Source organism: Chiloscyllium punctatum, chromosome 16, assembly GCF_047496795.1.
Source record: "Chiloscyllium punctatum isolate Juve2018m chromosome 16, sChiPun1.3, whole genome shotgun sequence".
NCBI lineage: Eukaryota > Metazoa > Chordata > Chondrichthyes > Orectolobiformes > Hemiscylliidae > Chiloscyllium > Chiloscyllium punctatum.
The window spans coordinates 26,201,540-26,223,948 of NC_092754.1; the positions used below are offsets into that span (position 1 = coordinate 26,201,540).

Here is a 22,409-nt window from a genome sequence, read left to right on the forward strand (position 1 = left end):
GTCATGTTCCCCTGCAACCTCACTCAAAAGAAGATGGCAGTATGGGCAACTGCTAGAGTAATCGCGCTTAGGAGATTGCGCTACGGAAAACCTGGTATACCAGTTCAGTAGGTTATACAAAAAAAATCCCCAATTCATCAATTGCATTATAGCTAATTCGCACTGACAAAATGTGTGTTATAGAAGAACTACCTGTATACAGTCCCGGCAATTCAAACTGGTAAGAGCATCACTTTGGCAACAGTTAGCAACTTTTCAAATTTCTGGAGTTCATTTTGAAATTCACTTGGGTTGGTATCTAGGTAAACTCGAATGAATACATCTGAAAATGGATTTGTCACAAGAAATTACATCCAAGTAAATGCCAGAATTTATGAATTATTTTGGGTCAATGAAGAAAATACAATTGGATCAAGCCTGTATGTATTCTTGTACTCTAAGTAATTAGTATAACTTATTAACCTTTCTCAAAGAACTGCAAACAGGCGTAATTGATGTAAACTCCCAGTTGTGATGGGTTTGTGGATATGGCCAGTCTTGTGGGTGGAGCCATCTCCTAACGCAGTTTTAAACCGGTGCAAAGTATTGTGGAATTTCTGTTGCACTAAATATAATTTCCACTTAAAATTCAGTGATCTTTTGCATAAGTTGCACTGATTTCACACATGTTGCATCAACAAAAATTGCACGACTGAGTGGAAACTGCTCCATATTCATTCATATTTAGTTTTTTTAGTTTTTTAAAAAATAAGGGTATTTTTATCCCATTGCATTTATTTTGATTTCCATTCATTTATATTCATTTACTACCAACATATGCAACTTGTCAGAAATCCAGCTAAATTGGGCAAGCCATTTAAATAAACTAATAACAGAAGTTTACTTACCCTGTTTGTTGCACATGTTTGTACATGAAATGTAAAGGTTCTCCTTCAGGGAGGGACAGTGGAAACCTTGTATAATGCAGTCTTTAGTAAAAGTTGAAATATATTGCATAAGAATCAGATTTTGCAATTGTGTATCTCTAAAATGCTTTCCTTCTAGGTTTAATATGTGCCTAAGCCCTCATACTTATATCAAATAAAAATATTTTCAATTTTAGTGCAAATGGACAGTCAAAAAAACATACTCGTCTTATGCTGGAATCTTGCTGTATTTCTTTGGTACAACCTTCAAGAGAGACGATAACATTTGAAATCTATGTTGCTCTGGATCAGACTTCTATTTAATGATCCTTTTAAAATCTTGTTTAACCTTAAAGCCAGTGGAACTTCAGACAGTTAAATCAGGAATTACAAAGTCTAGAACAAGAGAAGCCCAAACAATTTACCACTCCATCCAGTATCTGTCTGCAATCATCTCTCCCTTCTGCCCCAATGAGTTTTGATCTTTTATTATATATAACAACTGGATTGTCCATGAAAGGTGCAAATTCTTCTTCATACATACTATAGCCCTCTAATTTAGCATGATGCATTTTAGTTACAAATTCTGGATACCAATACTGTTATAGAAATTCAGCTAAGGAAACCTTTGGGTACCTCAAACATTATTCAGCAAGAAAGGTGAAGTAATTTCAAAACTGGATTTCAAATGAAAATTAAGATGACTGGATTAAAAATGCAGTCCTGCGGCACTCTCCCCAACTCTTGTCTCTCTGTTTTTATCCCCAAGCTAACCTGAGTTGGACTAACCTTTTGTGCTGAATGAATTCATATCACTGTGGACTTAATCCATCCTTCTTAAACTTGAGCTCATGAAACTCTGATTTATCCTAATTTATGCCAAGTCCTGTTCACCTCTTATTCCTATCTGAAAAGCCTTAATTAAAAAAAAATTCAAATCCTTCCATTGTTTCACTCCTTCCTAATCTGTAACTTGTTTTAGTCCTACAATCTTCTGAGAACTCTACTGTCAGCAGTTATGGATGATGGAGTTTCAACAATTAAAAAAAAATCACTCTATCTCTGGCTGTGCACCTGCCTAATTCCGAAAGTTCTAAAATTCCATCTTGAAGCCACTCTCTAACTTTTTACATTTCTTTGAAGAAGCTCTTAAAGCCTACCTCTTGTACTAGGCTTTTGGTCATCTTTTCTAAATCTCCTGTGACTTGATGTCCAATGTTTGTTTGATTAGGCTGTTGTGAAATGCCTCAGGATGATTTGCTGCCTCCAAGGAGCTAAAGAAATGAATTTGAGGGCTGTTGTGGTGCAGTGGTTATGTTCGTATTTCTGTGCCAGAAGCCCTAGGTTCATGTACCACCTAGGAGAAAGTGAGGACTGCAGATGCTGGAGATCAGAGTGGAGAGTGTGGTGCTGAAAAAGCACAGCTGGTCAGGCAGCAACCGAGGAGGAGGAGAATGCTCATTCCTGATGAAGGGCTTATGGCCGAAACGTTGATTCTCCTGCTTCTTGGATGCTGCCTGACCTGCTGTGCTTTTCCAGTACCACACTCTTTACTTCATGTCCCACCTGTATGTCACAACTTGTCTGAGCAGATAGGTAGGTAGATTAAAAATATCTATAATTGCAAGCTGTTGTTCATGGTGCACCAATTCCCTTGTAGTAGTGACTAAGTTAAATTTGGGATTAGGCTAATTAGGTTCTTCACTTGGAATGCAACACTATGATTATCATGGTGCACTTTACTATCAAATCAATTAAATCTAATATTTTAATATCCAGCTTTCACACCTTACAAATAATATGAACGTTATTCTAAGTTGTGCCAATGGTATCATTTGAGGAAGTGTTACTGACTATACAGTAGAAACTTGAGAATCATTTTAATCAAGTTTATTTAATTTTGCATCATTATTGTAATCCATAGCTGCACCAAACTGGTGTTCCTCTTGAGATTGTCAGGAGTACTTGTTCAAGCATTGTCATGGAAAAAATTTGCTCCTTTCTGAATGTTATAATGAAGATAGTAGTTCACTGGAGGTGGACCTTACAGAACTTTGTAAAGTAATGACTACAGCCATGGTTTTAAAAGTTTGGTGCAGGTGTTTCAGGCTTTGCATTTAGCTGGCAGCAGTCCCTAGCAATTTCAGGCAATGGAGCAGGTAAATTTCAAATGAAGTCAATTTGATCTTTGACTGGTTAGAATTTCACCTGAATGAAATCTGAAATTTTAGGTGGAATCCCTCGAATCTAGCACTGAGATGTTTTCACTCAATGTTTTTCAAAATAAAATCATCTCAATGTGGAGCAATTCGAAGGTCAAGGTAAACGCTCTTAAAAATCCATACGGAGGTTGTCCTCCATTTCAGAATAGATAAATTTCATGGTTTGATACCAAGCTTTATAGATAAGAATTGTCAGTTTACATATCTGTTTGCACTAGCTACATAATGTGAGGTTATAATACAACAGAATTAAAAGCCTTTTGTCTAGGGCATTTGTTTAACCAGGATGATTAGATTTGTCAAGCCCTGGGCCATGGAGGGGGGTCTCCTGAGTTAATACGGATATGTATACAATGCTCCCATTCCTTTGTTTGGGAGCCTTGTGCCAAGCGTAGCTGTTCTGTATTTTGTGGTTTTTTTTGTTGTTGTTTTTGGTGTTGCTTTGCACAGTGTTACGGTTTGCTTTGTATTAAAGGTAGGATAGTAGTTGTATTGTAATTTGTGTGTTTTTTTCTTTTTATTATACTGATATTGTGATTGCTTTTTTTTTCAATAATTTTATATGTTTGTAAAGTTAAAAACAATTGCTAATAAATATATTTACAAAAAAAAGGCCTTTTCTATACTTCTGGACTCAATGTGTTATAAAGACTGCCATGTCATTTTATCCTCCTGCTGTCAACCTGCTGATGTGGTGTCAGTATTTAACATCAGCCTGACAAATATTACTTTGCATTTGTGGGACAGGTGTTCTGGACTCAAATACCAGTTCAGTGTATGATCCAGATAGCTTGTATGATGGCTTCTGATTTCTTAGAGTTTGTGGTTGAGCATGAGCTCTGTGTGACAACTTGTTTAATTTAAATTCTTAGTCTGGTTAAGAAAACACATTAGTTACTTGGTACATTTCATGGTCACTTCCCACTGTCTGTTCTGCGATAATGCGCTAGTATAACCTCGGGTTGTAGAAAGTCGTGTGATAGAAATAATGGGGCCTATGGGAAAAACAGGGTTAGGTGAACCATCAAAAATATCAATTAAAAATCAGAACAAAAATAATAGTTAGCCTAACACAAATGATAGCACATTCTAAGTAAATGATAAAATTGCACACTTTAATGAAATAATAAGTTTAACACTTTAAGGAGTTTGAATCTGCTGAGTTACAGTACTATGTTAAGACAGGGGCTGAGGGTCATCATCAGCATCATTATTACTTTCTGATGCAGTTCTGGGTGCAGTGTTATGACAAAAGAAGATATTTAGTCCAGATGTGGATGGCTGTGGTTCATTTTCCTCAGACAGTGTTTCTCGGGTGTTGGCTTAAAATAGACATCTAGGTTTTGCTAGTTTGCAGTCTTTCTTATTTCATGAAGAAGCTGCTCGTAGGTGCCAGATAAGACTTTATGTCATGGACTGCTATCTTGCTGCATTCTGTCTTGTAGTCATTGTCTTCTAAGATTTGCAACTGCTTCTCAACTTCACTCAGGATAGAAGACAAAAGAGAAGTGGAAAGTTCTCATGGTGTTGCATCATACTGTCTTCATCTCCAGCTTCAATTTCCCCCGCAGCAAGAAGTTGTTGGAGATCAGTTTCCACTTCTTCAAATCCAACTTGCTTTGCAAGAGCAACAGACTTTTTTTATTATTGCTGGAAGCTCCTCTGACAGTTCAATGCCTTTAAAATCATGAAGAAAATCTGAGAGAAGCTTCCACAAAACTGCGTGTGAGCAGTCCTTGCTGACATCACCCCAGGCCTCCACAATGCTGTCAATAGCATTTTTAATGTTAAAGCTGTTCCAAAATTGAAGAACACTGTCCTCATTATCCCCCTCAGTAGCTGCAATCAGCTTCCTGAATGTGCACCTTAAATAATAAGCTTTTAAAGCTGTTATTGCATCCTGGTCCTCTGGTTGAATGGGAGAGGTTGTGTTTGGAGGTAGAAATAGCACTTTGTTTCCAGAAAACTCAAGCGATGGGTGGACGGCTTGCTGCATTGTCCAGAATGAAGAGGATCTTGAAATCCACATGTTTTCTCCTGCAATAATTTCTAAAAGCATCCTTGAAAACATCAACAATAAGGTCAGAAAAAATTTGCCCCATCATCCAACATCTTTTGCTTGATCTGAAGTACTCACCAGGAGTGAACTTAAAGTAACTAGACCTGGAATCGCGTAATAGCCAGTCGGAGTTTGCATTTGGGAAAAAAGAATTCCCCAATTCACCAATCGTGTTACAGCCAAATCGCATTGACAAAACATGTGTGATAGGAGAATGACCTGTAATACTAACTGCTGGGAGTTAGTGTAGCTTACTTTCTCATTTAATTTGGATGTTTACACAATTTGTGGAGTGAATACAAATTAAAGTTGCATGTTTGCCTGAAAGTAAGGTAGTCATTTGTGTAACTTATTTGCTGCAAATCTTTTGTATACAGTAGAACCTCAGTTATCTGAACGAGACGGGTGGGGAGTATTTTGTTTGGATAATTGATCATTCGGATAACCAGAAACTAACGGTTATTCATGAGTGGTTGAGTAGTAAGTTATGAATGGTTATCCAAACATTTCTCAGTTATCCGGCAATGCGTGCCATAATGTCGTCGTTTATAACCAATAACTGAATATGAGTTTTTACAAAACCTTGAGATCTTGTTCAGATAATCCAAAATTTAGACAATTGGTTGGATAATCTGTAACTTGTACTGTACATTTTTTGAGACAGAGCTTCATTGCTAGAAGGAAGCTTGATTGTAACGCATTTTGCTCCCCGGGCCTTCTAAAAGGTCTGTTAGTGAGAAGTAAACAGAATTCTGTGCTACACAAGTATTGCATTTATTATCATTCCGCCACATTGGCAATTTGGTTATTAAGTGCAAAGATGCTACATGATAAAGGTTTGAATTTGGCCACAGATAATTTATGGTGGAGCTGCAGAATATGTGTAGCTTATTCTGGGATAGCCAACCTTCAAAGGAACTAATAAAATGTCTGAAATCTCTCACTGGTAATTAGACTGTCAGAACTGCACACGTCTCAACTTGTATTTATGTTGTATCTTCATTTTTGTAGAAAGCCCTTCACAGGAGCTGACAGACAAAAATTGATGTGGAGCTGCTAATGTCTCTTACACAGATTAGCAAAAGCATGGTCAAAGATGAGTTTTTAAAAGCATCTTAAAGATAGATAGAGGTCTGGAGATGCAGGGAATTCTAGAGGTTATAGGGGAGACAGCTGAAGGTACAGTTACAAGGGGCAAAGGACATGTTGGAGACCTGTCCAGGAGGATAGAAGTGGAGGAACACAGACCTCTTTTTAAGAGTTCCAGAGCTGGAGGAGGTCACGTCGAGGCCATACAACTATTAGGGCATAGATACATAATGCATTTGGAACTAAATTTCTTGCTAAGTACATGGATTATGGCTAAACAGGACCTATTACAAGGTCGGATGTGGAAGCAAGATTTTGGATGAGCTCAGATTTTGCTGAGAGTCCAATAAGACAACCATGTGAATTGTCAAGTTATGAGGTGACAAAAGAATAGGTGAGGATATCAGCAGCCAACAGACTGAAGAAAGATTATGATGTTATGATATTGTAGTGAACTTATTTGATTGATAAGTGCATTTGTCAGTTTACTTCCTTTCCTCTCCTGGTGTTGCTGACTTGTATTGGGATACAGTTTCACCCCTTGCTATTTTAAACAAGTGGCCCATTTTTGTGAGATCTTAACTGCTGTGCAAGGATCCACTGGGATGGTTGTGATACTGCAACTGAAGTGTTGGTCATTTTTTGGTTACCTTCCAGCAATAATCAGTGGAGAACCCGCTCTCAGAAAAAACCTTTTGGGCCAACTATTTCAGTTGTTGTATATTTCCTTCTCAAAATCTGAATTTCCCATTTCAATTTCCAATGTGTCTAAATTAGTGAATTTGAATTTGCTTAGAAACTGAAGAAATACAAATTACATGTGGACGAGAAAATTTGTTGCTGCAAAAGTGTAGTTAAATATTTATAAATAATAAAAACATTTGCAAATGTGATGTCATGCTAAGATCATGGTAGTCAATCTTATTCTAGATTTGCTAGGTTTTGCCGCAAAGCAATGTTTGGACTTGGCTAATGAGAATATCAGGTTTCAATTTAATTAATAAAATGCTGCATTGACAGTGAGCTTGAACCCAACAAATTTTAATTGTAATATTTTGAGCAATGTTATCAGAACAGTTTCCTTCCAGATGAGTCATCCTCATTCCAGAATTGAGTGCTAATGTCTTGCAGTCTATGTTCTTTTCTGGACGTTTGTGTCTCTGATGCTGGATTTAATACCTCTGTACTTGTGTGGACTATTGGTCTAGTAACTTAACCACTGTATATCATTTGTTATTAAAAACCATATACAGCACACGGTCACGTAGAGAGGTTATGATTCTTGCTTTATGCTGAATGATTTGATCTCAGCCACAGCAGCAATTAAATGTTTGAATGTATTGCCTCCTGTCTGGGTTAGGTCTTGGTTCCAGTTTGGGGCAGGCATTCTACAGAAATTACAAGAGTAGGTGACTTCCAAGAAAATGAAAAGGGTAAAAGAATTTCTATAAAGAAAGAGAAAGACAAAGAGAGTAATGAATAATATATAATTTTGTGGTGGGACAGAAAATAATTGAGTAAAAGAATGACCTATAATTTTTCAATCCATTAGTAAATAGGAAGGCAGATTTGTTTCTCTCTGGTTTTTTACTTAAGAGAATTATTAAAATCCTGTTTATAGGGCAGTAGACATAAAGCTATGCTCAATAAACATCATTGAGAATACCATGTGTCATGTTCTGTGGTACTGTCACAATGCTGAATACGACAGACTTTGAAGAGATTTAGCAACTCAAGACTGGGCATCCGTGAGGTGCAGTGGGCCACCAACAGCAACAGAATTGTACACAGCACAACCTGCAAACTCATAGCCCAACATATTCCCCACTCAACCATTATCATCAAGCCAAGGGTTGAGTGGGGGATATGTTGGACTATGTTCAATGGTTCAATGGAGACTGCAGCAGGGCATGCCAGGAGCAGCACCAGGCATATCTAAAGACGATGTGTCATCTTGGTGAAGAACCAAACAGTATAGTCAGCAAGTGACAGCCGGATGCAAGTGACCCCACAACCAACAGATCAAATATAAGTTCTATAGTCCTGCCACATCCAGTTGTGAATGGCAGTGGACAATTAAGCAACTCCGTATAGGACGGTGCACGACAACTATCCCCATCCTTATTGATGGAAGAGCCCAACACATCAGCGCATAAGACAAGGCTTCAGTCAGAAGTCCTGACTGGATGATTTATCTTGTCCTCCTTCAATGGTCCCCAGCATCACATATACCAGTCTTTAGCCAATTTGATTCACTCCACACGATATCAAGAAATAATTGGAGGCACTGGATAGTGGAAAAACGATGGACCAAGCTCTTCTAGTACAGTTAGAGCATGGAATCTATTCAACAATTTGGAAAATTGGTCAAACACGTCCCGTACATGAACAGCAGGATAAATCCACCTTGGCCAAATATTGCCCCATCAATCTAATCTCGATCATTGGTGAAGTGATGGAAGATGTCATCCCCTTCTCAGCAATAACCTGCTCAGTGACACCTATTTTGGGTTCTGCCAGGACCACTCAGCTTCTGACCTCATTACAGCCTTGGTTCAAACAGAAGAGTTAAATTCCAGAAGTGAGGTGAGAGTGACAACCCTTGATATTGAGGCTGCATTCGACCGAGTGTGGCATTAAGGAGCCCTTTCAAAACTGGAATCTGGGCGTAAACTCTCTCTACTCTTGGAGTCATACCTGGCACATGGGGAGATAGTTGTAGTTGTTGCAGCAGCAGTGTGTACTAGCTACAAAATGCATTGCACAAATTCACCAGTGGTCATTCGACAGCACCTCCCCAAACCCATGACCATTTCCATTCTAGAAGGACAATGCAACAGATAAATGGGAACACCTCCACCTGCAAGTCCCCCCCCCCCCCCCCCCCCCCCCCCCCCCCCCAAGCTACCCACCATCCTGACTTGGAAATATATTGCCCTTTCTTCATTGATGCTGAGTCAAAATCCTGGAAATTCTTTCCTCTGGCATTGTGGGTCAACTCACAGCATGTGGACTGTTGCAGTTCAAGAAGACCACTCATTGCCACCTTGTCAAGGGCACATAGGGGCAGGTAATAAACACTGGCCAGCCAGCTCTGCCCACATCCCACATGAATTATTTAAAAAATTACTGGTTTGTATGCTGGCCTTGAAAGGCAGTAAAATGCCATTTGAAATTTAACCTAAACTTTTCAAATTATGCAGTAATATAAATGTAAGAGGTACCTGAAAATTTGGGAATGAAAAAATATATTTTGATAGTTTATTTCACGTGGTTTCATCTGCAATCATGAGCCCCACAATATGAGCTATAACCACTATGAGGGCCTATAGCTATGTTTCCTTTGAACTGTGTAGCTGCACAGGAACTCAAAAGTGTGTTAGTGCACTGGTCCCCTTTCCCATGTTATTACTAGTTTTGGTGAGTTTTATTCAAACAAGGGTAGGATTTTTGATTTTAATTTGGTAATTGTATTTTGCTGCAGCTAAATGTGTGGCTAAAATTCAATTTTAAAAATGCTTTTGGTCACCTACTGTAGCTTGACTCACGATTTTGAATTCCTTTGTGAATACTTTACCTCAAGTATATATTCAATTTCTGAGCAGATAATGAAGCTATAAAGGTGGCTGAGGTGTTGCTCATACAGCTACATATTTTGTTTCTATAAAGCATTGAACTGTAATCCTTTTCCGAAGAGCAGAATAAGTGCTTTTATTTTGCTCTTGATTGTCTCAGGGTCGTGCATAACTTGGTGTATTGGCTTGTTTTAAAATGCTATTTATGCGTTGTTCAAATTTGGTTAAAATATAGAGTTTTCTGAATGCCTATTCAAACCTTACTGAATGTTTATCTAGATACTGTGGCTATATGACAAACACAGCTTAGAATTCAAAACTCAGTTGTTTTTACAATCCACACTATCATCTGCATCTTGGAAAAGTAATTAATCTAGACATATCTGAAATCTAAGTACAACTTTCAGACCTAATAATGGTAGAATGATTGCTCCAGTGCTGTGCTGTTTTTGTACTTAGATTTGTTCTGTGGAAAATGCCACTGCCATACTTTACGTGAAGAGGATGTGAATTATGCTTGACTCAGAACAGGATGTACAGCAAGTCAGTGTCTCAAAATGGTTTTGGAAGTTTGCAAAAATAAGCAGAATTCAGTTGGTAGTTTTTGAAATACAGTTCATGAGTACTGCATACAAAATGGGTTGAGAAAAATGAACAGAATTAAACTTGATAAACTGTGCTTTAGAGTTGCATACACACGCAAAAGTAACTATGTACTTCCTCTGGCATGAATTTGGATTTTAGATTTCCTTTCAGATAGTTTGTCAAATAATGTTGTGGTTTCTACTGCTTTCTAGCTGCAATCAGGCAACACTTGTGCAGGCTAGTGTAAATTTTGGAGTCCAATCTTCTGAAATAGTCAATTTAAACAGAAACAAAGTTTGTTGGTGGTTATTGGGTAGTTATAGACAAAGCGTCCAGAATTCAATATTTGCAGCAAGTATGTCACAATATTCTACAAGATTTCATGCTGGGACAATATATTCCACTGATTTGTATCAGCTCATGGAAAACTATGAATCACTTAGGTGGAGCACATTTAATTGGAACACAGGCTTATAATCTTCCTTCCAGTTAGTTACATGATCAGTTTATTAATAACTTAATATTTGACATAATAGTTATATTTTGATATTAATATTTGATCATTTTTGAAACTTGTCACAATTCAGTTATAACTGTGAATGGATTCCTTTTCTTTTCTCCTTCCACTGATCACAACAAAGTTTGAATTTAAGAAAGGAAGAGATATTTGTTAATTTTACTTATATAGATTAGCTTGTAAATAGTGCAGTATTAGAAACAAGTCAACCTAATTCCTTATTTAACAAATAAAGAACTATTTAATTGCAAATAAAATGTGTTCAGGGAACGGTTTAAAAAACGATTAACAAAAAAGTTGAACGGTGCAAATGTATACAATTATCCTCTTGGAGAAAATAACACATGTACACATACTCTCAGCATCCAAGTCTGTGAAAGAAATTTTAATGAATAATGAAAAAGGAGTGTAAATTTTTAAAATTACTTTGGCCAAATAACAATTAAATTCAGAAAATAACTATTCAGATTGTCTCAAATGCTAGCCTGTAGCCAGTGATCCTTCTCACCATCTGGAGATAGAATGATTTCCTGGGTCTGTCATGCTGCCTGATGATGCTTTCTCTGGAGACAGTAGTGTAGATTTCTTTTTTAAGAATTTACCACTTGCAGTGAGGAGTCTTCTAGTGGGTTTTCAACAATTGAACTTTGAATGTGGCTTCAGGGGAAGAGAGAGGGCAAAATCTATTGCTTCAAGCAAGATATCTCTTGTATTCAAATCCAAAATTATTCTTATACCCAGAAACTGGGTTATGTGACCTCTCTCTGAAAGTGTTGCTGACTCAGTTCTAGTCAAGCTATGTTCTTTTAAACATAACATTTTCCCTGCTACAGCTGACCTTTTTCTTTCTGAAAAGTGCAATATATAGATAAATATCCAATCAGTGATATTGATTGAGAGAAATTAAAGGGCAAATAAAATGGCCAAAAAAATCAGCAGATCTAAGGATCGGCAGAAATTTAGATTTGGAAGCAAAGAAGGAGAAAGGGATTAGTTAAGAGGGGAGAAAATAAACTTGCAGGTCACATTCAAACTAATTGAAAAAGCTTCTAATCGAGGAAAGGGTTAGTGGAGGTAAATATTGGTCCCTCACAGTCAGAAACACGACCAGTTAGAATGAGGAAGAAATTGATGGTAGGCCAGTTAAGTACATAGTTTGGTTCTGCTTTCACGAAGGAAGACACAAATTAAATCCAAAAAAATGTTGGGGAACCCAGGTTTGTGAGGAGAAGGAGCCGAAGGAAATCATATTAGTAGAGATCCTGTTCGGGACAATTGATGGGATTTAAGGTATATAGAATCATAGAGACCCTACATTGTGGAAGCCAGCCATTTAGTCAATTGAATCTACACCAGCCCTCAGAGTATCTGACCCTGACTGCACCATCCTATCCCTGTAATCCTGAATTTCTCATGGCTAATCCCTCTAGACTGCATGTTGCTGGACACCTATGAGCAATTTTTGCACAACCAATCCACCTAACCTGCACATCTTTGGACTTTGGAAGGAAACCAGAACACCCAAAGGAAACCCATGCAGATATTGGGGGGAAAAACGTGCAAACTCCAACCAGACTGTCTGCCCAAGGTTGGAATTGAACCCAGGTACCTAATACTGTAAGGCAGCAGCGCTAACCACCGAGCCACTGTGCCATCCCAGGGACTGGTATTTTACATCCCAGAGAACATAAAGAAATATTCTTCGAAATAGTGTATGCATTGGTGGTCATCTTTCAAAGTTCTAAATACACTTGAACAATACATATGGATTGGAGGGTTGCCAATGTAACCCCACTATTTTAACAAAGCGAAAGTAAACTGAATTATACACTGGTTCATCTGGTATTAGTAAGAGGTGTTAGAGCATGTGGGAAACAGGATGGGACAGAGTCTGCATGGATTTATGAATCCATACAGATTTTGACAAATCTGGAATTTTTCGAGGATGTAACTGGCAGAGTTATTTAGGGATGGCTTTCTTGAACTTTTCAGAAGGCTTTCAATAAGGCGCCATATAAGAGGGGATGTAAAATTGAAGCATGTTGGATTTGGAGTATTGTACTAGCATGGATAGAGAACTGGTTTGCTGACAGGAAACAAAGAAGAATAGTAAAGAGTCTTTTCCAAGTGGCAGGCAAATTACTTGTGGGATACCACTGGGATCATTACTTGGACCTCAACTCTTGACGATATATAAGTAATTTGAACGAGGGAATTAAATGTTCCATCTCCAACCTTGCAATCGACACAAAGCTGTGTGGGATGTTGAGCTATGAGGAGGATGCAGAGATGCTTCAATATGATTTGGTCATGTTGAGTGGGCAAAATGCATGGTAGATGAAATAGAAGGTGAAGAAATGTGAAATTATCCATTTTGGGAGCAAGAACAGGAAGGCAAGTTATTATCTGAATGGTGATAGATTGGGAAATGGGAGGTTAAGGAGTGACCTTGGTGTCATTCTACACCAGTTGCTGAAGCAGCTGCAAGTACAACAGGCAGAGAAGAAGGCAAATGGTGCGTGTGCTTTCATAGCAGGAAGATTCTAGTACAGTGTTAGGGATGTTTTATTGCAAATACTCTAGTTCTTTGAAGAATACCGCTGGAGTATTGTGTGCAGTTTCCTTATCTGAGGAAGGATGTTCTGGCTATGTGAAGATTTACCAGACTGATTCATGAGATGTTAGGACTGGTATATGAAGAGAGAGGATGTATTCACTGGAGTTTGGATCAATGAGGAGAGACCTCAAAATTTTAACAGGACCAGATAGGTAAATGCAGAAGGATGCTTCTGATGACTGGGGAGTCCAGAGCCAATGACCAGTGCCTAAGGATATAGGATGTAGGCTATTTAGGACTTGAGTAGTAGAGAAATGTCTTCAGTTAGACAGTGGTGAGTCTATGGAATTCTCTGCCACAGAAAACATTTGTGGTCAAAGCATTGAAGGAATTAGATATAATTCTTTGGGCTAAAGGGTTCAAAGGGTATGAGGTGAAAGTAGGTACAGGGTAAACATAGAATATAGAACCGTACAGCACAGTACAGTCCCTTCAGCCCTTGGTGTTGTGCTGGCCTTCTATCCTACTCTAGGATCAGACGAACCTACATACTCTTCATACTACCATCTTCCATGTGCCTATCCAAGTGTCCCTAATGTACCTGACTGTATTGCTACTGCTGGCAGTGCATTCCACACACCCACCACTCTGGGTAATGAACCTACCTCTGATATCTCCCTTAAACCTTCCTCCAATTTCCTTAAAATTATGCTCCCTCATGACAGACATTTCCACCATGGGATAAAGTCTCTGGCTATCCACTCTATCTATGCCTCTCAACATTTTGTACACCTCTATCAAGTCATGTCTCATCCTCCTTTGCTCCAATGAGAAAAACCACAGGTCCCTCAACCTTTCTTCATATGACATGCTCTCCAGTCCAGGCAGCATCCTGGTAAATCTCCTCTTCACCCTCTCTAAAGCTTCCGCATCCTTCCTATAATGAGGTGACCAAACTGAACACAATATTCCAAGTGTGGTCTAACCACAACTCTGAGAGCTGCAGCATAACCTCGTGGCTCTAAAACTGAATCCCCCGATAATGAAAGCCAACACATAATACACCTTCTTAACAACCCTGTCAACCTGGGTGGCAACTTTGAGGGATCAATGGATATTGACCCCAAGATCCCTCTGTTCCTGCCAAGAATCCTGCCTTTATTCTGTATTCTACAGTCAAATTCGACCTTCCAAAGTGAATGGCTTCACATTTTTCCACTTTGAAGTCTATCTGCCACTTCTCAGCCCAGTTTTGTAGCCTGTCAATGTCTTATTGCGACCTACAACAGCCCTCTACACTATCCACAACTCCGCCAACCTTCACGTCATCCGCAAACGTACAAACATACCCTTCCTCTTCCTCCTCCAAGTCTTTTATAAAATTCACAAAGAGCAGAGGACCCAGAACCAATCCTTGGAGAATACCATTGAGGTGGATAATCAGCCATGATCATAATGAATGGCAGAGCAGTCTCTAAGAACCAATTGGCATACTCGTGCTCCTATTGTCTATGTTATGGTGCTGCAGGGCTGATCCCCATATTTCCAGCAGTGAATTTCTCTTTTCCTGCTACATTTGCATGGAGGAGTTGTCTGGGAAGGTAGGAAGTAAATGTATCAGGTTATTGGGAAGTTTAAACATTGTTGCTTGGTTTTTGTTTAATGCTCACAAGTCATTCTGCATTGGCACTTCTTCCTGATGAAGGATTCTGGTTAAAAGAAAAGGGAATAAAATGAGATTATGGATAAAAGTACTTTTGTGAGACAGGAAAAGGATTAGATAACCACAGCTATGTCTTGGGACAGTGATTATCCATTACACTTTTCACATTAATTCAATTCAGGGTTCAACTTAAAGAGCCACAATATTGTAAATAATTGTTTATCTAAAACATCCTTCTTTTTTCCTGTTAAGGTCCATATTCAGTTGCACACCTGGAATAGATCATGCATATCTTTGCTGTAGTACATGCCTTGGCATGTTTGGCGCTCCAGAGTTTGCATTAACTTCGCAATCAGTTTCAAGTTAATTTGGGGCTTCAGGTGCAAAGCTTATTTGACAGACATCTTAATGTTACTTTATATAAGCTGAACTATTAGATCTATGACACTGATATTTCAATCCATCCCTGCAGCGTCCTGTTTGTCAGTGCTTCTTGGCAGGTACTACTGGGAGGAATAGTCTTTTTTTTTCAAGAATGTGCATAGAATTAACTATATATTCTTAAAATATGCACTGAAATAGTACAATTATTTCATAGTCATATATTAGTTATGGTACAAAAGGAGACCTTTTAGCCCACGGTTTCTACAGTAACTCTCTGATCATTTTATCTTGATGTTCATCTCCTGTGTTTTTTCTGTACCCCTGTGGGTCTTTTGTGGCACAGTATTTGGTGTCCCTAACTCTGAACCAGGAGACCTGGATTCAAGTACCACCTGCTCTGGAGAAATGTGATAACACCTTGGAACAGATTGCTTTCAAAATACCTTCCTGGTAACCTTACACATTGTTTCTACTAAATAATCATCCCATACTATCTTGAATGCCTCAATTAATCCTGCCTCCATTTCTCTTCCAGGCAGTACATTCCAAAACCTGACTACGCGCTATGTGAAAAGTATTTTCCTCACCTCACCTCACATTTGTTTCTTTTTGCAAAAACCCCTTCAAACTGAACACTGGTTCTTGATTCTTTTGCAAATGGTAATAGCTTTTCCCTATCCATTCTGTCCAGATTCTTTATGATTTTGAACAGTTTTGTTAGGCCTTCCCTTGACCTTCTCATGTCCAAAGAAAACAGTCCCCCAATCTTTACTCATAACCATTCTCTGAACCTCTCCAGTGCATTCACATATACCTGGAGTGTGGCACCCATAGTACTCCAGCTGAGGTCTAAACAGTGTAAGTTCTGTCTAAGTTAATCATATCCTCTGAGCTCTTGTATGCCCCTACTAATGAAGCCTTAAATACTGTGCTTTATTAATGGCTCTCTCTATCTGTCCTGCCATCTTTTAATGACATATGTACCTATACACCTCAGTCTGTCTCCGCCAGCACACAGTCTAGAAGAGTACCCTTTATTTTATATTGTCTTACCATGTTCTTTGAACCATATACATCACCTTATACCTCTCCATATTGAATTTCAGCTGCCACCTATTTGCCCATTTTGGGTCATGTGGTTCTGAGCCAGAATCTTAGATCATTTCAAATTCCTCTGACTCCTACCATAATAAAAATAATAGGAAATTAACTTTTCACAGAAGCATACTGCTTATTTTCCTTTGAAAATGTCATATAACTTGTTTGTATATTATAATTTGCCAGCCAGGTCATTCAGTTAACCTTTTTTCATTCTCTTGGAGTCTTGACAGTACTCTTCAGTTTGCCAGATATTTTCGACCTGTGAGATTTTGGTGTTCAAATCAGAGTTTGTACAGCAGGCAAAGAAGCTTTTTAGACTATTGTGTCCATGCTGGTCCATCTATTATAATTTCAAAGTTCGATCTTTTATAATTTCATTTTCCAACACTTTGCCTGTAGCTTTGTCGGCTTTGACATTTCAAGTGCTCGCCTAAATAGTTCTTCAATGTTTTGAGGGGACCAGTCTCTAATACCCTTTTTAGGCAGTGAGTTCCTGATGTTTTCAACCCTCTGGATGAAAACAACTTTCCTCAAATTCCCTCTAAACCTCTGCTCCTTACCTTAAAACTGTGCCCACTGGTTTCAGTCCATCTACTAAAGGGAAACATTTCCTCTATCTACCCTGTCTAAACCTCTCAGACTGTTGTATACCTCAGGTTCCCTTCCCCCTCAGCCTTCTCCACCCTCAGGAAGACAACCACAGCCTACCTAGTCCCTTTTCGTAGCTAAATTGATTCAGCTCAGGGAACACCCTGGTGAATCTCTTCTTCATTCTCTCCAGTACAATTATTTCCTTCTGATAGTGTGGCAACTAGAAATGCACACAGAACTCCAGCTGTGGCCTAACTAAAGTTGTATAAAGCTCCATCATAATCTCTTTTCTCTTGTACTCCGTGCCTTGACTAATGGTGTCCGAAGGTGACACCAGTTTATAGTCAACAGGTTTATTTGAAATCACAAACTTTTGGAGTGCTGCTCCTTCGTCAGATGAAATCACTTTATCTGTCAAAGGAGCAGTGCTCAGAAAGCTTGTGATTTAAAATAAATCTGTTGGACCATAACCTGGTGTTATGTGACTTCTGACCTAGTCCACCCCAGTCCAACACTGGCACCTCTACATCTTGACTAATAATGACAGATTTTTTTAAGTGCCACCTTAGACACCTGATCTCCCTGTCTTGCCTTCAAGGATCTATAGACCTGAACACCAAGGTCCCGCAGATCCTCTATACTTCCTAGGATCCTGCCATTCAAGGTATATTCGCATGTTTTTCCCAAAATGCATCAGCTCATGCTTTTCAGGATTCAACTCCATTTGCCACTGTTCATCTGACCAAACTGTCTATATTGTCCTGTAGTCGAAGGCTTTTTCCTCACTATTTACCATGCCACCAATTTTTGTGGCAATTGCAAAATTACTTACAAACATACCTTCTACATTTGCGTCTAGATCATTAATATATACAACAAGCAGCAATGGACCTAGTGCCAAACCCTGTGGTATGTTACTTGTCACCAGGCTTTCAGTCACAAACACACCCTTCAACCATTACCCCTTACCTCCTGCCACTAAGCCAATTTTGAATATAAATTGCTCTGGATCCCATGGGCTCTTAGCTTCTTAACCAGTCTGCCATGTGAGACCTTGATAAGAAAAAGCCTTGCTAAAGTCCATGGAGACTACCTCAACTGCATAAACCTTCTGAGGATAGTGACACATCACCTTGACAAATGCAGTTAAATTTGTTAGACAGGATCACCTCTTACCATGCTGGACTATCCTTGATTAACCTTTGCCTCTCCGAGTGGATATAAATTCTATCCCACAGAAGTTTTCTAGTAGTTTGCCTATCACAGATGTTAGACTCACTGGCCTGTCATCTCCTGGTTTATTCTGATAACCCTCTTGAATAATGCTATGACATTACCTATCCTCCAGTCTTCTGGCTCCCCTGCTGTGGTCAGAGAAGATTTGAAATTTAAAATCAGAGCCTCTGCAATCTCTTCCCTATCCTACAGCAGCCTTAGACAGATCTCTGTCGGCCTGGGTATTTAGTTTCAAGCCTGCTAAAACCACAAATACCTCCTTTTAATTAAAATTTATTCAAGTATGCAGTCTCCCTCCCTGATTTCTAGACCTATGTAATCCTTCTCTATTGTGAAATCAGGTGTGAAGTACTCATTTAAAATCTCAGCAATATCTTCTGGCACTGTGCACAGATTGCTGCTTTGATCTCTACTGGGCCCTACTCTTTGAGTTATTCTCTTGCCCCAATATGCACCTTTGGACTTTCCTTATTGTTGCTTGCCAGTGATTTTTCATGAACCCTCTTTGATCTTCTAATTTAATTTTTGAGTAACGGCCCCACACTTCTGATACTTTTTTTCAAGATCTCTTCTGTTTTAACCTTCGGTATCTATTTCCTTCTTTTCTTCAGTCCTGTACATCCCTCAACATTCAGGGTTCTGTGCACTTGTTGGTCCTACCCTTCACGTTTATGGGAACATATTGGCCCTGCACTCTAACTATTACTCTTTTGAATGTATCCGCTGTTGTGATGTGGGTTTTCCTGCAAATAGTTGCTCCCAGTCTACTTTGGCTACTTTCTATCTTTTTAAAATCAGCCTTCCTCCTTTTTAGAACTTTTATTTTTGGTCCATCCTTGTCCTTACTCATGTTACCTCACATCTTACAGAATTACAGTCACTATCGTTGAAATGCACCCCACTGCCACATCTACAACTTGACCAGCTTTGTTCCCTAAAATTAGGTCCAGCATGCCCTGTATTGTACAACTTTCTACTTAATAGCTTACAGAGCTCTCTTGGACGTACTTTTTTCTGCCTTCCCAAGCCTTTCAGACTTCATTAATTCTCATTCAATATTGGAGAAGTTGCAATTCTGACTATTATAACTCTATTATTTTTACCCTTCTCTGAGATTTGGCTACATATCCGTCTTCCTATCTCTCCCTGGCTGTTTGTGCGTCTAGCGCACCCTCCGCAAAGACATTTTCCCCCTCTGTTTTTTGAGTTCTGTTTTGTTTTCTTTTGCTTCCTGTGACCAATTTTGAATCATCTGTATGATTTTGAAACATAATAGACTTAACGTTTAGTTGAAATGTTTATCATTTCTGACTCTCCAAACTAAGTAACACCCAGTTTACAGTAACTCTGTCTTTCCTGTCAGTTACCATTTTATTCATGCTATTGCTTTTTTGTAGGCTTCCTGTATGATATAACAATCCCTGAAGAGACTGATAACTTTGAAATATGAATTTTCCAGTCGCTGACTCAAGGATCACATGTCATGATTTCATATTAAGATGTTTACTGTAATCACACTAAAGTCAAAATAGGCTTAAACATTGCTTGGTTTTCTGTTCGTGCACTACAGAAAAAGCATTCCCCAGTAATTTACGAAAGCAAATTCCAAACTGAATTTATATATTGTACTACTCTACAGAAGTTTAGTCTTATGATTAAAGTTCAAAGCTCCTTCTAATTCTAACAGGGTCTTTTATTTCCGCTTCACCAGGGTGAATCCTCCAGTGTCCTTGTAAACAAAGTCATCTTCATTCAACCCTTTTGAACATAATTAAATACAGTACCTGTTGCTAAGTTCCCTCTTGTGACTCTGTCCTTTAAGTCATCACTATCCTTGTTTCCTTGGACAGGGATTACATCCTCACCAGCCCACCACTTAGTGGTTAATTGAAAAGCTGTCCTGTTCTGCCAGACAGAGCAGCACTTGTTGTGGATGTTCTTCCTCGAATCTCTCTGTTAAACTGTCTCTGAGAGTCAGGGTATCAGTAAGACCACTCCTTGTTATTGAGGCACTGAAACTTTAAACCTTGCCTTCAGTGAGTTTTGACTGATTCCTGTCCATGTGGCCACCAGGTGACCTGGACTTGTTCATAGAAGTTCATAACTCATAGAATTCCTACAGTGTGGGAACAGGCCATTTGGCCTAACAAGTCCACACCAAAGAATAACCCACCCAGATCCATTCTCCTACCCTATTGCTCTACATTTCCCCTGACTAATGTACCTAACCTACACATCCCTGAAACACTGGACAATTTAGCCTGACCAATTCACCTAACCTGCACATCTTTGGGTTGTGGGAGGAAACTGGAGCACCTGGAGGAAACCCGGGCCCCTGGCGCTGTGAGGCAGCAGTGGTAACCACTGAGCCACTGTGTGCTGCCCCATCTCTGGGAACACTCAATATAAAGTCACAGGGACTTGTCTCTATGCCGTCCCATCTCCTTCTCATCTACTGTGTTTTACTTTGAATCAAAGGAGACTTCTGAATTAAAGGAACGTAACATGCTGGACTTTTTAACACTTTGTAACTGTCCCGACTCAACTTGAAATAGTGTGCTGCTAAAAGTGCCCCATTGTTAAACAAGCCATTGTAAAATATACAAAAACTCTGATTAGACCACCAAGGTGACCAATTTGCTTGACTGACTGCTCAGGATAAAAGGAATTCCTACCAGGTTTTATCATTTGCAAGAAGTAACTACAGTATCATACTTAACTTTAAATGGCAGAGAAAAGAATGAATGTTATGCAAATTAAACAACACCCTTTTCTAAACCCCAAAGACATGCTTCCTAACTCTGGCTTAAGACAGAAAAGAGGCTGATAGTTTGACACACATATGTATTGGGGGGAAAAAAGCTCAGGGATAACAAAATTCTGAAGATCAAAAGTACAGATCTCCAAGATGGGTTAAATTTGTCTCCCATGACTCCTCTTGATTTTTAACACCGAAGACATGCTTGTCTGTAAAGCAATGGTTACTCTTCACTTTGATAGTTGATCCAGTGGACCTAGTTTATTTTTCTTGTTAGAGTTTTTTCTTTTAAGATTTTTCATCTACGCACAGTGACAGAAGATGAGAAGGATGTTTTCACCTCGCTCTGGAGGTCCCTGGCTGTCCTGCATTTGCAACAAATCTGAGAGCTGGCAGTCGTTCCTTAACTCAAAGATTCTTGGTGCCACTCCATCTCAAAGTCCCTACTCAAAGCAGCCTTGTGCTGCACAGCTAAAAATTTATCTGACTTGATGTTTCCAAATTACAAAACTCAACTGGCATTTCAGCTATACAACAGTCCAACTTCCATTTGTTTTTAGTCAAAAATGGAAAAATGTGATCCCTTACAGCAACAATGATATCTTACTGTTTCCTCTGAAAATATAACTACAGTTGTTTCGCATTTATCTTTGGATACAGAAGCTGCAAGCAAAACTAGCATTTATTCTATGCTCCTCGCTACCTTTTGTTGCAACTGCGCGCGCGCACACACACGTACGAGTGCAGTGATGTTCAGTTGAGTGTTCCATGATTTTGACCTAGTCACCATGCAGGAACAGTTATACATGTTTGATTTTGGAGGAGAATTTCAAGATGCTGATGTTGCCATGTGCCAGTTGTGCTTATCCTCCGAGGTGGTAGATCTTACAGTTTTGGGGCCTGCTGTGGTGATTTGCTCCAGTGTATTGTACATCATGTAGCTATGGCGCACCTTTGGTGGAGGGTGTGGACTTGGATTTTTCTGTTCTGCATAGATTATTGATTAAGTGAACTGCTTTATTATTGTAAGTTTTGACACTTCTGCATGCAGTTACCTATATCTAATCAGGCAATAAAAGATATGCTGTTGTGTTTGGGTGGGCTTTGTGCATTGTAGGAGGTAGAATGACTGGGGAGTCAGGGGTGTTGGATAGTGAAGCACACTAT

At 39.0% G+C, this 22,409-nt stretch overlaps 1 protein-coding gene across 3 annotated transcripts in view; it reads left to right on the top strand.

Moving 5' to 3' along the window:
* The window catches only part of capzb (capping actin protein of muscle Z-line subunit beta), a 123,152-nt gene that overhangs the window by 11,570 nt on the left and 89,173 nt on the right, over nucleotides 1-22,409 (top strand). The window lies entirely within an intron of this gene.